At 34.9% G+C, this 17,692-nt stretch overlaps 1 protein-coding gene across 5 annotated transcripts in view; it reads right to left on the bottom strand.

Annotated features, from left to right (window-relative positions):
- mwh (multiple wing hairs) overlaps positions 1 to 17,692 on the bottom strand; it is a 466,270-nt gene that overhangs the window by 176,143 nt on the left and 272,435 nt on the right. For 2 of the 5 annotated variants that reach the window (XM_067771285.1, XM_067771286.1), the window contains exon 2: positions 17,004 to 17,070. The exons of the other annotated variants lie outside the window; for them this stretch is intronic. The gene's annotated coding sequence lies outside the window, so the exon portion shown is untranslated. The remainder of the gene's footprint in view (positions 1 to 17,003; positions 17,071 to 17,692) is intronic. 5 annotated transcript variants of the gene reach the window in all.

Below are 17,692 nucleotides of genomic sequence, written 5' to 3'. Positions count from 1 at the left end.
ATGTGAGGTCCTCATTGATCGGCCAGTTCAACTTAACCTAACCTAACCCCAATAATGAAGCCATATTCGCATATTGATACGAAATTTGCGTAATTACAACCCGAGAACCAAAGAGCTACGTGAAAGCTCAATAAGTCATGGGAGTGCTTTGAAAAAATTGTTTAAGGGGAATTCGCTCTCGGCTATTGATTAGGAAATATTCAACGTGTATTTCTACAGTGAAAAGCTTTTCTGAAAAAATTAAAAGTGTTACGGCGGAAATTTTATGAGGAGCTCGACCCGAAAGGTATATCGCTTCAAATTATTAAAATTATCACAACTCTTAGGCCAAATCTTGAAATACTATAATATAACACTTTAACGCAATGCCCATATTACTATTGACTCGAGCAATTTTAATGCGGGCAGTCTATGTTTTGCCGAATATAGCAGAATCCCTGAGGATGGTGCTAAATTGTACTGAAACGCCTGGGAGAAAAAGCAGCATGACTGCCAGAGCTACAGCTACTCCGTGCTCATTTAAATTTTTTAAATGGATTTAATGTGATTGTTTTGGTATTGTTTAAGATCTACGACAGCGAGCGAAGTTTTCTCATTCACATTTAAATTTGAGTTTTTAGCGTAAGGTAAATTTTTGTGTTACACTTTTCAACCTAAAAAAAAATATTTTTAAATACCCATTAGATGGAAAGTGTTTTGAAACCAATATTTATTGATTAAAGTGCGAATTCACAAAATTTAGCACAGGTTACTTAGGTGCCAATACATAAACAACTATTGAACCAAATTTCAGCCAAATGCAAAGGAATATAATTTTCACTGGATCAAAGATCAGTTAATCTCCAAATAATTGCTTTTAATGAATTCCAAAAAGAAATATGCGACGAAAATGCAGAGCAAGTGAAAAGCCTCCACAGATCTATTTTAAGGATTTCTTTGAAATGTTAATATTTTATCTTTTTTTTACAAAATCTACAAAAGCTAATTTTATCGGCGTGCAGCTAATGTTGCAGCAACATCTAACTGCGCGCACTTTTCAATTGAAGTTCATTTGAATTGTGCTGTATTGCGCAGGCGCGCATTTACTTGCTGGTAAGGCAAATTGTGTGAAGTGCATTGATGGAGCAAAACTGCATATATTATGTGATTGCTACCGCCAGAGACATTGGACTACGCAAAGTGACTTAGAAATGCTTAGTTAGTAATAATGAGAAATAGGAAAAGCAAAAACAAAAAGTGAGTAATACTCGTAAAAAGATTTGAAACGAAAATAGCGGTAAATAAGCCGTATTTGATGCCACCATTGACTGCTATTGGTAATGGAAGTAAGTTGGTAGTTGTGTGATTGGTCAAGGCCAATTCAGGAGAGGTGGTGTTATTCCAACAGCTAATTGCTTCTTCTTGATAATTTTCCATACAAAGCCTTGTACAACAATATGTCAGTTAATCGAAATCAATGAATATTTTCTTTTGACTTGACATTCTTCTGAACGGCGAATTGGTTGAATTCGCTTTGCCACCACCTGGTATGGATTCGCCTTGGTGGTTGGTAGTGGAAAAATTGTGTGGTGTTGTTGGTGCTGGCGCTGGTGGGTGCTTTCATATTTTGAAGACAAGTGAATAATAAAACTCAAATAGCAGTGCGTGCTCAATGAATTATGCGAAATTTAAGCGAAGTATTATTGAAAAGGAAATCAGCTAAAAATGTGTTCCGAAAAGCGTGTAAGAGAAATTTTACTAAATTACATTGTTTTGTTGCTTCCTCGCATTAAAGACGAAAAACACATTACAACACAAATTGCTAGTTGGGTAATAAGACATGCTTTTTGCTTTTTAAAACAATAATTGGTGGAAAATCTTAAGAGTTTTATTAACAAATTAAAAAAATATGCAAAGTAGTCGTATTATATTTTAAAGTGAATATACATATATTAGGTAACAGCGATTCAGTTACCAGATTACCAGAGATTACTTTCTCCAAATGGGGTGGCACATTTTTGCGGTATAGGAGCTAAGTTGAATCGCTAAATTGACCTAAATAATCGGATTAAAGGCTTAACGTTAGGTTAGGTTGGGCTGAACTCGCCAGTTCATGAGATCTCACATAGATTGAATGAGTACGTAGTGTTACCAGAAGTTTGTTTAACGACAAAACTGGAAACCCATATTAAAAAGCAGGATATATGCTATAAAATAACTCTGTACTCTTGGCAAATACTAGACGCTTCCTAGAACCTACATATGTTACTTGCTGCTTCTACATCAGATAGCTGTTTCACTCCTAATAGCTGGAGTCATAGCCTGGAAACGATCACAAAACATGTAAGATCGTGTCATCCTCCAGCCTGCACTTCCTACAACTGCTATCACTAACCAAGCCTAAATTGAAGGTATGTGACGCAAAAAGGCAGGGTCCAGTCAGAAAACCCATCAGGAGTCTACCGACCTTTCGTTATAGTGTTAGGACTACCTCCCTTGTTGTAAGACCCGCACAGAACTGTTCTTTGGTCCACGCCTTTCCCGCTTTGTCGATCGTGTGCACCTCACCTCGCCTCCTCTTAGCCTCCAACCCAATCTGGACGTATACGAAGCAAGCATTAAGGGATGCGCCCTTTTTGGCTTGTTCATCCGCTTTTTCCTTCCCATAAACCCCGGGACCAAATATACCTGTATGCTTCTCCCTGTCCCGATTCTTTCCAGAGATTGCGTACACTCTAACACACTTTAAGATGCTGTGCTATGCGAGATTATTGCCTTAATGACTGCTTGGCGTCAATATAAAAATTCAATTGGAAGCAAATCCAGTCTTTCTACTGTTTTGGTTGCGGCTACCACTTTCGCCTGAAAAACGCTACAGTGATCTGGCAGCTTATAAGATCTGTTTGTTTCCGGATCACCACAGTATACCGCAGACCCTACTCTTTCCACTAATTTGGCACCATCGGTGTACACGTGTATCGCATCTTCCGCCATTTGAGCACCCTTGCTTCTACCATTCACCTCTATTGTGGCTTTAAGGGCCCCCTCGAAGCGCACATAGGGAATCAGATAGTCTGTTCGTCCTGTAATTGATGACGCTTTACTACTATGGCAGCCGTCGTGGTGTGGTGGTAGCGTACTCCGCCTACTACACCGAAGATCCCTGGATCAAGCCCCGGGCAAAGCAGCACCAAAATTTAAGAAAAAGGTTTTTCAATTAGATTCTCAGTGAAAACTCATCTGCCTTTCAGATGTCGTTTGTACGAAAATTTAAAAAGAGCACGATGCAAATTGGAAGAGAAGATCGGCTTAGATCTCTTCGGAGGTTATCGCGCCTTACATTTATTTATTTTTATTTATTTTTACTACTATAGCCATATGGTCTTCGCTTAAGTTGCCCCGAGGTAACGAGCGTCGTTGCAATTGTTAATGCTACGTTTAACTTTTTGAGGTAGGTTCATTTTGGTGTGGCAGTTCAACAAACAAGTACACCATATTATAGGATAGTGTTTACAATCACAATAAACACCACGGACACCCTAGCATTCTTTTACATGCATAAAGTGCCATCGAGACCTTCATCGCCCACTCCTCCACGTTGAGTTTCCACGACAATTTACTGTATAAAATGATTTCTAGTTATTTTGTTGAAGGTTTCTCCTACAGGGTCACCCTTCCTGACTTTTGCCTGTTTCAAATTGGGACCTTGTACCTCTTAGTAAACAATACTATATGTGACCCGGTCTATGAAAAGGGGGCTTATGACTCAAAAAAGAAATCGCGAGAAACAGCTGTTAAATACAAGCAATGCGTTTCTTCAGTTTCTTAGCACTTATATTTTTTTTTTTTTAGTCATAAGCCACCTTTTCATAGGCCGGGCCACATATGCGTCTTCTCGGCGTTTGCTGTCAACCCGACATTAGATGCCTAGGTATTTATATCCCGAATCGCCTGATCCATCAAAGAGCTAATCGTTGGCTCAACGTGGTCATATTAATTTGTTTCCGAGATGGTTGGATGGTTTAGTTTTGCGAAGCGTACCGGATCAATATCCGACAAAGGATTCTCAATATAATATTCGGTTTCATCTCAACCAGCGATTTTTATTGTTGTCACCATTAGTTTTACAATTACTATATTAAGAAGTGTTTTATTATTGTGTAGGGGAACCACCACGTCTGTTCTCCAATAATTGATATTTAGTTTGAAATAATCAATTTCAGCTATCTTGACACATTCAATTAGGCTGTTCAATATCCGACAAAGAATTCTCAATATCACTATAATATTCGGTTTCATCTCAACCAACGATTTTTTATTGTTGTCACCATTAGTTTTACAATCACTATATTAAGAAGTGTTTTATTATTATATAGGGGAGAACCACCACGTCTGTTCTCCAATAATTGATATTTAGTTTGAAATAATCAATTTCAGCTATTTTGACACATTCAATTAGGCTGTTCAATATCCGACAAAGAATTCTCAATATCACTATAATATTCGGTTTCATCTCAACCAGCGATTTTTTATTGTTGTCACCATTAGTTTCACAATCACTATATTAAGAAGTGTTTTATTATTGTATAGGGGAACCACCACGTCTCTTCTCTAATAATTGATATTTAGTTTGAAATAAGAAATGTCAGCTATCTTGACATATTCAATTAGGCTTTTAACAAGGTCTACTATTCGCCGTAAGTGCTATGCTTTAATCAAGGCGAATCTATACAAGGCGATGGCAAAGCGAATTCAACCAATTCGCCGTGCATGAGAGTGCCAAGTCAAAAAAAATTGTATTGGTTTCGATTAACTGACATATAGTTGTACAAGGCCAAGACGAACTCAGTACCAGTTGTTAGTATCCCAACAGCTGATTGCCTCTTCTTGATTATTTTCCATACAACATCTTGTACAACAATATGTTAGTTAATCGAAATCAATGAAAATTTTATTTTGACTTGACATTCTTCTGCATGGAGAATTGGTTGAATTCGCTTAGCCATCACCTTGTACAATGCGTTTTGTGGAAAATAATCAAGAAGAAACAATCAGCTGTTGGGATAACAACACCTGCTGCCGAACTCGCGTTGGCTTTAATCCAATTTAATATTGGAAACAACTCAAATCTTAAAATTTTACATGAATGAGACACTTTTGTGAACTTCTCAAATATCATTCAAGAGAGCAATAAGAACTTTACAACAAAATCAGATAAAATTCCAAAAACATAGCTCATAAAAATTAGAACTTTTTCTTGCAACGCATCGTAAAAAGTTGCAACAAACCTGAAAGAGTTACAACTTCGGTGTCCAAGAAAATATTGCTCCTTGTACAAAGTTTAATATTTCATACCTATACTTCAACACTCTACCGTTCAACGTTCCTTATTCCAGAAGTGAAAATGCCGAGTAATTTTTAGCAACATGTTGCCTTCGGGAAAAATGTGAAAAAATGGTGGAAGAAGAAATGATGGAGTTTCCAAGTGTTAGTATGAGAAGTTATTCCAAATCCACACAAATGTGTTCATTTAAGATTAGCGAGAGTAGATGTAAAGCCAGGGGGAAGAAGAGATATTGGATAAAAGTAAGGGGAAGGGTGAGTAGGAGGGGGTCAGGTATTAGAAGGCAAGATAACGCTTGCACTTTGACCCTCCACCACTAATGTTTAAGTTATTTTTTTGCCCGAACAGCAGATTACGCTTCGTTTTGCATCAACAAGTTGCTGCTTTGAGTAGCTTATGAAGAAAATGTAAAAAATGGTAGCGTTTAAGAGTGCTTATACAAATTGCTACCCTTTTTCATAGAACCCGAGAAACAGATTACAATAGCAACATGTTGCATCAACAAGTCCCATCTACAAGTTGCAACTTTGAGTTGATTTAGAAGAAATTTATTACAGATTGCAATTACATTAGCAACATGTTGCATCAACAATGTGCAGTTTTTTGTTGCTTTTGAAGAAATTGTGAAAAAAGGTGGCGTTTTAGAGTGCTTATACGAAATATTATCCTTTTTAATAGTTCTTAAGCTGAAACTCTTAAAATTGTACGTTTAAACAGAAAACTGCTTCAAGTACAAAAAAGTTGTTAGACGCGCTGGGCAATATGTTTTTCCAGAACTTTACCAAGCCCATTAATAATGCTTGGACACGTTAGGCTTACATAGAAACCCCGTAACTACTGGCATCATTTTTGAAAACCTCGAAAGCTTTTACTTGTTAAGTCGCTAAGTTTCGAACTCAAGTCGAGAAGAATTTGATTCACCATTTTCTGTGCGCCTACACATCATCCTGATGTCAGTACCCCTAGTCGTCTCCAGTTTATCCGATAAACCATTCCAGTTACAAGTCACAGAATGTGTATATGTTATTGTTTCATTTATGCCCCTACTCAGGTCAATCCTTATGAAAAAACTTTCTGAAAAAGTTGTAGTATGGGAATCTCCCTTCAAGAAAAACAAACAGTAAGTAACAGCTTAAAAAGCCTCAGTTTGCAAAATGTGCGCATTTAATCATCTAAAAAGTATGTATGCATGTATTATTTGCTTACAAAGCCGATCAAGTTTTTCCAATTGCTTAAGTATTAATGAATGACAAAAATATGCGTGCAAAGCAACATGTTGCCACAACACAAGTGTAACATTTTCACTTTCTTTCGTATGACAATTAGTGGCGCCTTAGTGGTGCTGTGATAATATTGAATAAAGATAAAATAAAACACATATTCGAAGATTATTTTTTACTGTTACGTACTTGCTGTACAAGTTGCGACATTGGCATATAAGTGCAATGAATTTATTGGCCAACATATTTATAGCTATAATGGTAGGCAAATAAGTCAATCAAAGCAAATAAGCCGGAGAGCTATTGCCAATATTGGCACTCGCTAAACAAATTTTCGCACTTCAGTATAGCTTCATGGGAATATTAAATTCAATTTAGGCAAATGATTTCAATTATTGTAAGCAATGTTCTCTTGGTGCTCAGATCCTGCGCATCTTGAAAGAATTGTATATGTATGAATGGCTTGGAACTCAATCGCTTCTGTTGCGGTTTCACCTTCAAAACCCGACAAAAGTTCATTGCAAACTTGGAAATTAATTATAAGGTGACCGATAACCGATATCAGTTAAATCGATCATTATTGCAGCAACATATTATATTTTATTGATTTGTTTTTCTCTCAAATATCACACGGCAACTGGAGTACTACATAAACAAGTATAAATGCTTAATTGATTTCTCTTAAAGATGGAGTTGCCAGCGAAAACCTCTATCGAAACTTGATGTAATAACCGATTTTCTCACTGACGCTTATGCTAAAATGGTTAATTATTTATGGTGTACTTGCCATAAGTTTTGGATGCGGCGATGTGACTCTAACTTGCCCCTCAATATATTAGCCATATTAATAAAACATAAATGTATGTAATCCAATTTGTAGTTGCAGTGGGCGTTAAACTTGTTTAAATGTTTATACTAAGTAAATAATGTGATATATTTTTTAACAAATATGTATATGTTCGTATGATGGTAATACTAAACACCGTTGTCACATTGGTTCATTTGGACTTAAAGTGGTTCTCTTTGTTTACGTTTGGTCCACTGGCCAGGTGCTTCGGGTTGGGCTATTTCCATGGAAACGTTTGGTTATGCAGTATTTCTATTAATTCAGCTTAAACTAAGGCCACATCTAGTGGCACTATGCCATGCGACAAAGTATTTGTTGTATGTATTCTTATAAAGCGCCGCTCACGTAACTTAAATAACCTATCTTTGTAGCACCGGTATTGTTAGTGCTTAGTTTTTACTGCGTAAAATTTGGTCACAATGTTTTCCGTTTCACTAAAGGCTCCATTACTGATTCTTAGCATAGGCTTGACTTGACTTGAGAACTGTTAAATGAACATTGCATGTTACTGATTACTCAAAACTTAACAACACTTTACTTGATTTAGAAGTCTGTTGAATTTTAATTTTCTATGTAAGTTCTAAGTGACGTTTATATTTTGAGATGCCATTTGTTTGTTTCCATTTCATTTTGACATTTTGTCATACAAATTGACATTTATGTCGTGGCTAAGTTGCCAAGTTTACGCCAAGTCAAGTCAAGTCTATGCTAAATATCAGTAATGGAGCCTTAACAAATGGCTCATCAAAACCTCAAATGCGTTTGCCGTTGGTTTTGACTACGAAGTGAAAAATTAAATGACAAATAAGTGTAAACTCCAACTGCCCAATGATATGGCAAATTTGACATTAAAAATTTATTTGCTAATATATTGGCAATTTTTTTCCATTTGACAGCTGCCGTCTCATCAATTCATAATGTAAATGTTAAACAACGGAAATATGTGATACAATGGTTTGTAAAATAAATGAACACACAGTTTGAGGTTAGGTTTTGATGTCTGATCAATCTTCTTCGAGTGAGCTATGTGACATAATGGAAAATCATTTGACACCAAATGACCAGCAGTTGAAGCAATTTTGTGTGTCAACAATTTTAACCCAATGAAAAGCAAGCATATAAGCTGGCTCTAGGCCAAATGAAACTCTTTTGGCGATCTTCTCTTTTCACTGTGAAAGCTTTTCTTTGAAATAGGAAAGTATTGTGATGAACGATTGTCATTCTCTTGTTAATTGTTCTTCTGGAAGGTCCCACATATCTGTATTTCGTCCCAAGCTCCTAAACGTACTATGTTATAGTTCAAAGTGCAAGCCATTAAGAAAACTATGGTGGATAGATTTTTTAAAGAAATTTACGTGAAAGTCGTAGGATAAAATTACATGCTGCCGTATCATTGAACTACAAATTTATACTGTGGCCAAAAAAGCACTGCTATAAGATCTAGAAGCATTTACTCCTTTAAGCGGGAAGATGGGCATATATCTAGTTTAGGTGACACATTTATTGAGCTGAGCCTTGATGAGCTTTTTATACAGTTTTTTAAAGAAGCACGTACATTTATGAAGCTTACAAACTATGGGAGGATTCATCAATAAAACAATAGTCAATAGGAAGCATGTATGACACGCGTTTTCCAAACAGAAAAGAGTTGGACCCCTTATCAAGCTCAGCCATAACAGCATACAATTTGTTGCCAAAGTGCAGTGTTATTAGTTCAGGGTATGAATAATTGTCTTTATGGTGAATTTTGATGATGTGGTGAGTTTTTTGTGACTTTCGCTTACTGAATACCGTAATCATCTCAAGTCATGAACATTGTCTCTAATGGAAAATCGCAAATTAAAAGACTTGAGATGAGACTGAATTACAGAATTCAGCTGTAAATAGCATTAATCTACCTCGGTGAGTGACGGCAAACCGTGAATGAATGTGAATGCCAGTGACTGTAACGCACAGTTTCATGACGTCATAGAAAATCTGGCCCTAAAGGGGTTAATTAATGGTGACTTATAACCATAAAACCTTAACTCCCTTGGTGTGACCAATTGGCGCCGGTTGGCGGAGCGAAGGAGCGACTGGCGCGCCTTGTTGGACGGCCATAACCGTTTAGACGGTTAAGCGCCAATTAAGTAAGTAAGTAAGTATATCCATAAAACCATAACTAGATAAAACAGCTGATCGATCCTACCTTATGGAAATCAATGCAATCGACTAATGGTGCCATACCATAACGCTAACGCCAGAACCATACCATAGCCAACCAATTGGCTTTTGGTTTCTCGACATATCCATAACCTAAAAATATTTGAGTTGGTGAATTTAATAACTTTTTGCAGATTTTATTCATTGTTTTGGAGACGTTATGACTCAGAGACTTATTTTTTGTGGAATATGTTTGAAATTTTTTGCGTTTTCTTCATTTTTATGAAGTTTTCACGATTTTTAGGCTAAGGCACCATTAATCGATTACATTGGAGATGGATATGGGTATGGTTACGACTATGGCGTTAGGGTTAAGGAAATTTAATTTGGCCTTAAATCTATACTAATTTTTTCGGCAAGCATTTTACCTTTGGGAAGTTTTCGAGACTTCTACAACAAAAATGTTCTTTTTTTGTGTTTGTAATACGATCGGTTAATATATGGGGTATTCCATCCCATTTCGACCAATTTTGAACCCGACCCCTTTAGAATTGGCTGAAAGGTTTTCTTATTTTTCTAGCTTACGAAAGACGTTTTTCAGAAAATTTTCAAATTTTTCATCCAACTCAAAAAAATTTATGAATTAAAAAAAAACACCGTTTTTGTTTTGAAAATGCTATAACTTTTTCAAAAATTTACCGTTTGGGATCTTTTTTTTTTTTAAATTTGTTTTTAAATGTACTTTTCTGAAAAAATTCAAAAAAAATTTTAAAGTTTTTTTTTTGTAATTGTTTTTGTTTTATCGGCCTATTGATAAATGATTCAAGGTTCGATTCGAGCTCAAGGCCAGAACAATAATTTTTTTCTAATGATAATTTATGTTATTTTTTTAATTTTCCTAAATTTGAAAAATTGTATTTTGTTTTTGGAATAGTAAGTAGAAAATTTTTCAGACAACCCGCCATTGCTGCGCAGATAGATCCATTTCGAAGGGTTATAAGCCTTCATCATCAGTACGCTTTAGGCACGCTGCGCTAACCATTTAGATATACAGCGGCGGTTTGTTTGACTGCCAAATTTGCTACTTCTATTCCTTTTACCAACTATATTTATTCAGTGTTGCGCCATCTGGTGCAAATCACTGATAATGCTGGATTTTTGTTTATTGTCAATTACTTTGTTTGACATTCCCAAGTGCTCATGGTTTATTAACAATTGTTTTTGTTTTATCGGCCTATTGATAAATGATTCAAGGTTCGATTCGAGCTCAAGGCCAGAACAATAATTGAAAAAGTTATAGCAACGGTGTTTTTTTTTTTAAATTCATAACTTTTTTTGAGTTGAATGAAAAATTTTAAAAACTTCTGAAAAACGTCTTTCATAAGCTAGAAAAAGAAGAAAAACTTTCAGCCAATTCTAAAGGGGTCGGGTTCAAAATTGGTCGAAATGGGATAGAATACCCCATATATATTCTTATTTAATCGTATTTGCTCTTTTTTTATACACATTTTGTCCAGAAAAAAATATTGTGTAGCAAGCGTGGTTTGTTAATCATATCTAATATATTACTCTTTGATTTGGCCAGCGGCCTTAATGCATTACTAACGAAAAATTGGACAAAATAATAAAAAATCAACATATTTTGCCCATTTTTTATATTTAGAAATATTTTAGCTTTTACTTGGTCAAAATTGTAATTCCTCAACATAAATAAACAAAGTAAAGTAAATATTTGAGTCATAAATTTGGGGCAACATGAATACACGCTAGATTGGTTCATGCTACTATACGAAAGAAAAGTTGTAAAAATCCACTATGTTGACGGGTTTTCGTTACTATAACGTTTTGCTTTTGCATTATTTGTTATCAAATTTTCGAAACATATTTCCTTCGAATGTCCTTTCTAGTTTCGACGAGACTGTCACATAGTTGTGTTTTGGTATTTTGTTGAAAAAAGAAACATACTTTAAACATACTACTCTTGCAGCCAAAAACGACTTTAAAAGTAGAAATTACCATTAAACGGAAGTAGAGAGCATCTCAGGATCAAAATAATGAATCTGCAGTGGGTTAGGAGGCTTAGAACAGGCATATCTGTCGTAAGAGGCGACCAAATACCCAAATGATTCAAGGGGTTGCCAGCGCAGTCTATAACTTCTCCAACCCAATTACTAACCTCACCTATCCGTGGTGTACACTAATTCCTTAGCAGGTGAGGCTCTGGTTATCCCAAGTTCCTCATGGAACTAGGGTTGGGGGTGGAATGGCATAGAAAATTAAATGTGGTCATTTTAATCTTAGATGGTCAGACTTGTACTTTAATGGCGCTTGTTACCGGAACGTACCGGATCTATATCCAGCAAAGGACCATCAACATCGATAATACTCTCCGAAGCCTTCGGGAAGTGTCTTTATCGCTACAACAACAGCAACAAATTTAATGATAAATAAATTTCGGATATCAAATAACCAATACACATTTTAAAAGTGAGCTCTTTTAAGAAGGGTCGGAAAAAATCCTCTCAATTAACCAAGTTGTCAAAAAGACAGTATTAAACTGTTTTAAAATAGTTACAAAAAAATCTTGAACCGAAATCTTATCAATATAAGCCCTTAAGACAAAAGCAGACATTTCAATTTTTTCTTTTACTTAGTCAACTACAAAGATTTTTTTTTGGGAAACCGCTACTTTGAATAAACCATAGATCATTAAAAAAATTAATTTCGCTGCCATGATATCTTAAAATATTTAATAATTTTTTTTTTACTAATACAGCATTAATCCATTGATACATATCGTTTACATGAGAGTTCTCGCACGTTCCTAGCTATAAATCATATTAAATTCAACTTAGCTTATCGGAATGACTGTCGCATTCTACACGATTCGAATGTAATTAACAACACTTCCATTGATATGATATGATATAAAAACAACAACAACAGCAACATACAACTAAAGGTAGCAAAAAATGTTCATTTAGCGCTTATGGAATTACATTACCCTAGACAAGCAGAAATATAAATAATGTCGCGGTGTGTCCATATATTTTGGAGCATAAAATGGCAATTTGAATTAATTAAAATTTTTATTAACGTTTTATTGCCATATTTGTTTACATAGCCTTACATGCAATTATTAAGCTGTTTGATTTACAGCACTAGTTATAAGAATTTAGGCCCTTAGCGTTGAAGTGTGGCGCAAATTTGGCGGCAAAATGGTTAAATAAACGAACAAATAAGGGAGTCTAAGTTCGGTTGCAATTGTATATTATATACATAGATATGTGGTTTAGTAAAAGGGACTTTTCTCCATTTTTATTTTATTGGTACCTTCAATGTTAACAAAATTGGATATATAAATACAACCTTAACCTAACCTCTTACGATTTTGATCAAATTAACCTATATATATTTATAAGTTTAAATATCTAGATCTATTTGATGTTGGACGTTTCGTCTTTTTCTTGAATCAGTTAAATTTTTAAATATTTCACCTGATTGTACTTTTTTAAGCCAGTAACTGTAACAGAACCGGTTAATTTTTGGAACCGTTACTCTTTTTAAACTAGTTACTTGCTTGGAACTGGTTTCTTTGTGTAATCTTTTACCTTCTGTAACTAGTTACTTATTTTAGGAGCGTCACATTTTTGGAACAGGTTATTTTTTGTTTGGATCGGTCACTTCTTGGAAACTAGTTTCGTTTGAAAGCGTCTACTTCTTGGAACAAGTTGCGCTAGGAACAAATTACTCTTTTGGAACGGCTACTTCTTTTAATCGACTATTTGGTTGAGCTGGTTACTTTTGTAGAACTGACAGTTCTATTTTTTTACCTGGAGGCGATTACGTTATAAGGACCGATAACTTTTTAAGAATCTATTACTTTCCAGAAGCGGTTACTTTTTTTTTTAAATATAGTTAATTTGCATGTTTTTGAAAGCGTCAACTTTTAGCTATAATAATTTTTTTATGTCTCAATCTTAAACAAGCTACAGCTGCGAACATGGAAAACGCAGTAAAAATTTTTAGCAAATTTTATGCAGGAGCGATCCATAAATTACGTGATGCGTCCTGGCGGGTTTAGGTCAGCGTCACGCTCATTTAAGGAGGGTGTTGTGTACTGTGTCAAGCTGCATTTTATAATCTATTATTCCCATTTATTTAATTTTTCGAAATGTATCGAAGATATTTTAAGATTGGTTTGCATAGTTTCAGTTTAATTGTTTATGGAAAGCTAAATCTGAATTAGAAAGTAACTTTCCGTTCTGCAATTACTCCGTTGAAAAATATAGCTGATTCGTCATGAGAATATTATAGGAAACCTTAGAGTCTCAAAGATGTTTGCCTATCAAAATTGTTTACCAGAACATTTTCGACTCGAACATAATTTTCCACATCCTGCATGATTTGAGCTTGAATCTGAAACGATTTTCACTACATAAAATTTGGTTCCAAATGTAGTTAGGAAAATTGTGCGGTGCGTCAACAGGATACAACAAAATGTGCCATTTACCCAAAAGAATTTTTTGTTGAAATTTCAGACTATCAGCTGTAAGTTTAAACTTTACGGTTTTGTTTCAAGCCCGGAATTGTCTTGAAGCTTTTATTTTCAGATTTTGGAAAATTTTCTGGTTTTGTTTTAAACTAATTTCTAGATTCAAGACTTCTTGTTCAAAAAAAAAATTTAAAGTATAAACCGAATAAAATTTCAAGATGCAGTAATAAATTGAAAACTAAAGAATTTCGAAAAATTTCTTAAGCCGATGCAGGTTTTAGACCTGCAGACCTTAGATTTTTTAACGTGTAGCGAAATTTTGCAAAATAAAAATTTAAGATAGTGTGAATACTATTTTTAAGTAAACAACAGGTGTTCGTGTTATTGACACTTAAGTACCTCAATTTAGATTTATTTAACAAAGTACTCAGCTTTTGGGCTATTAAATATTTGCCGAAAGTGCCTTTAATCGATTCAAGTATAGTTAGGTGATGACGGCATATACAATAGCACAACAAAATTCCACCATTTAACTTACTTTTGATAGCAATATTTTATATCTCAAAAGCGAAAACAATTTAAAGATAATGAGAACAATAAATTTGTGAGTTAAAAATTTCTTTCAAATTCAATTGTGTGACATGACTTGGCACACGATGACATTTTTGTTACAAAAATGCTTGAGAAAATATCTTCATTCAAGTTAGGTACTCAGGAACAAAGCATTTCTCATCGCACTCTTAACTCGGTAACTCGGTAGTTGGGTCGAGATACTTAAAGTGTTGTTTTTTTTTTGTTGATATTTTCTATGGAGATAATTTCTTTATTTATTCTTCTTCTTCTGGGCAACTTTGCTGTTGGCACTTTAACTTATCTTAAATGCAATCGGGACGTGTCACTCGTTTGTCACTTCTTCTGCAACTTTTTTGTTGACACTTTGTTATAGTCACAGCTCATAAGATTGGTTCTCTCACACTCTTGCATGCAAATTGAAGCTGGTAAGATTTGTGAAAATGACAACAGTTTTGTTTGATGATTTCCGTCAAATTTGGCGTATAATGATTTTATTGTCATTGGTACTTTGGTTTTTGTTTGTATGTGAGTTAAGTTTTTATACTTAAGTTTTTTTGCTAATTTTTGCAGCTAAATTTTTTGTAGTGGTTATTTGTAAATATTTTTGAACTTAAATCTCATCGAAAAAGTTTCTAAAGACCATCATTCATTGCAATTAATTTTTTCGTTGTCCCTTTTGTGTTATCGATACATGTTTGGTTTCTTTTGTTTTTGCTAAAAGCACACACGTTTTTGTTTGTCTCCTAAGTTGTCACCTTATTTTGTCATCTCTAAAATTTTGTTTGTTTCTACACTAGATTAACGAACCTAGTTTATTTACATCTTGCTCGTTGGCTGTATTTTTATTTCCTTTTTCCACCTTTATCATGTCTTATTCAACTGCCATTGCATTGCATTGTACTTTTTCACCTTTTTAATTTTTCTTTTTCAATCTCCAGCAAGCATATTTAGCGAATTTTTGTTTCTTTCAACTATTTTTTGTTTAGTTGTTGATAGCTGTCAGTTTAAAGTTGACAAACTGTCAAGATTTTGATTATTTTCTTCCTAATAGTTGACAGAAAAATTTACATTTTAAGGTACAAGCGCGAATGCTTGATTTTTGAGCCCATAATGTATTTAAATACAATTTTTTGGCCTTTCTTGAATTAATAAAAACGAAGTTGTGACTATCATAGTAAAGGGATTATAGAATGAACTAACTTTTTAGATATTCATTTAATATCAAGATGATGAAAAACACTGGCGCGAAAAAAATAAAATTTTCTTAGTACTTATGACCTGGCCCAAATAGCTATATGTATTTCGAAGTGCTCAGTCCGAATTTGAGGTCCAGACACCTCAAAATTTCGAGTTTGTTTCTATCGAATGGGCCAACGCAAAACTCACCACCACTCATTAAAAACTCACTGTCTGAGTGACCTTCAGTTATGTGGAACTCATTTTCTATCAAGCCATACGTGTAAATGAAAATCTGTGGTGAGCATATCCCCTCTTTAGCTATCAACAAGTTTTTCTGTGGACTGTTTATGAAAAATAAATTCAAGTTTATGGGGCCACCCTATTGTATGAATATGGTTGCGGTCAAAAGTACAGACCATTTTTGTATTTAGTGTGTAATTGAAAGGGACTTAGTCTGTATGAGAACCAGTATTTATCGCGAAAACGATGCCAGTCCAGAGCCACATACTCATGAAACAAAAAATTATGCTCTATAAATCTCTTGTAATACTTGTGCCGAAGAATGCACGCCTTATGGAGCTCTTCGCGATCATAACAGCGTCCTTTGAAGAAAAGAAGCCTTACATGGATATGAAGATAAGGATAAAAGTGCAAAGGCTTTACGCGCCTATGCTAGGTCATATTTCGCTGTTTAATGAATACGCTCATGCCCAGAAAATATGCATATCAACACCCGTATTTGGCAGAAGAGAATGTTGTACTTTCATTAAGTTGGGTGGGACAGGTAGAGAGCGGCGTCATCTCACCCGGTGTCCCTAATTTGCGTTAGTGATCGCGAAACAGGGATTACTGTCGGGACTTGCTGGTATATTTCTGAAAGAGGACTTTTGTACAGGCTCTTTACAAAGTTGAACTCTTGATATCTTAAAATAACAGTGTGACCTGAAATCGTAAATCATTTCGTAATTTTTTTTGTTGGATGAAAACAGCAGAAGCAAGTGCCAACTTTGTGATGGCTTCTGAAAAAATTGGTGAAAGGAGAAATGTTGGTGTTCTAAATTCATCATGGGCTACAAAAATGAAACTTGAAAGACAAAATGAAACTTGTACGCATTTGAAATCGAGACCATAGCACTATCTTTCGAAAGGGTGGAGTCTAATGAAGCGTATATCAAGACCACCCTTATGTTCATACATACGTAAACGTTTTATAGTTTCTCTTACCTAGCTGGTATCCGTAGCAAACCATAAATCGTTTATTGCAAACATATCTTACACAACCAGAACTCACCTAGAAAGAGATAAGAAAAATATTTTATTAGTTTATAAAAATGAAGTCAACATTCTTTAAAAATTTAATGACAAGCATAGCAATATAGCATATCATAACAAAACATAGCATCTTCGAAAGGATCTATAGCTCGGAATAAAGAGTTGGGTCTCGGTAGGATCTCTCAGCAAAATGCAAAATATCGCACTTCAACGGAATTCCATAGAAAATAAACTGTGCTCATGATACTACAGAGCTATTCACGGAAATTAGTGTAAAGAAAGGAAACATAGTGAGCCTCGAAATGCTGAGAATATAAAATAGAAAGGCGAAACTGGGTTTCAAAAAGATACCAATGAAGGGAAAAAACATTAAGTTCTGGTAGCTGGTCAATGAATTTGATATCAACAAGAGGAAAACTCCCTCGCCAGTAAAATTTTCCGTATAGCCTTTAAGGTAAAATCGAAAAAAAAAGCTCGAAACAATAGCTGAAAACAAAGAGGGAAACATTTATTTCATTTCCTACGTGGTACGACATACCCGATATCTTATCTCATTTATTAATCGGATAAAATGAAGAAATGTGCTAGAGAACATGTCCATAGTTCTGGTAAATGGCATATCCCCTGCCAGCATTTTCTAT

Source organism: Eurosta solidaginis, chromosome 3 (assembly GCF_040869045.1).
Source record: "Eurosta solidaginis isolate ZX-2024a chromosome 3, ASM4086904v1, whole genome shotgun sequence".
Lineage (NCBI taxonomy): Eukaryota > Metazoa > Arthropoda > Insecta > Diptera > Tephritidae > Eurosta > Eurosta solidaginis.
The sequence above is the reverse complement of the archived record's forward strand: the minus strand, read 5'-3'. Positions and strand labels throughout refer to the sequence as shown.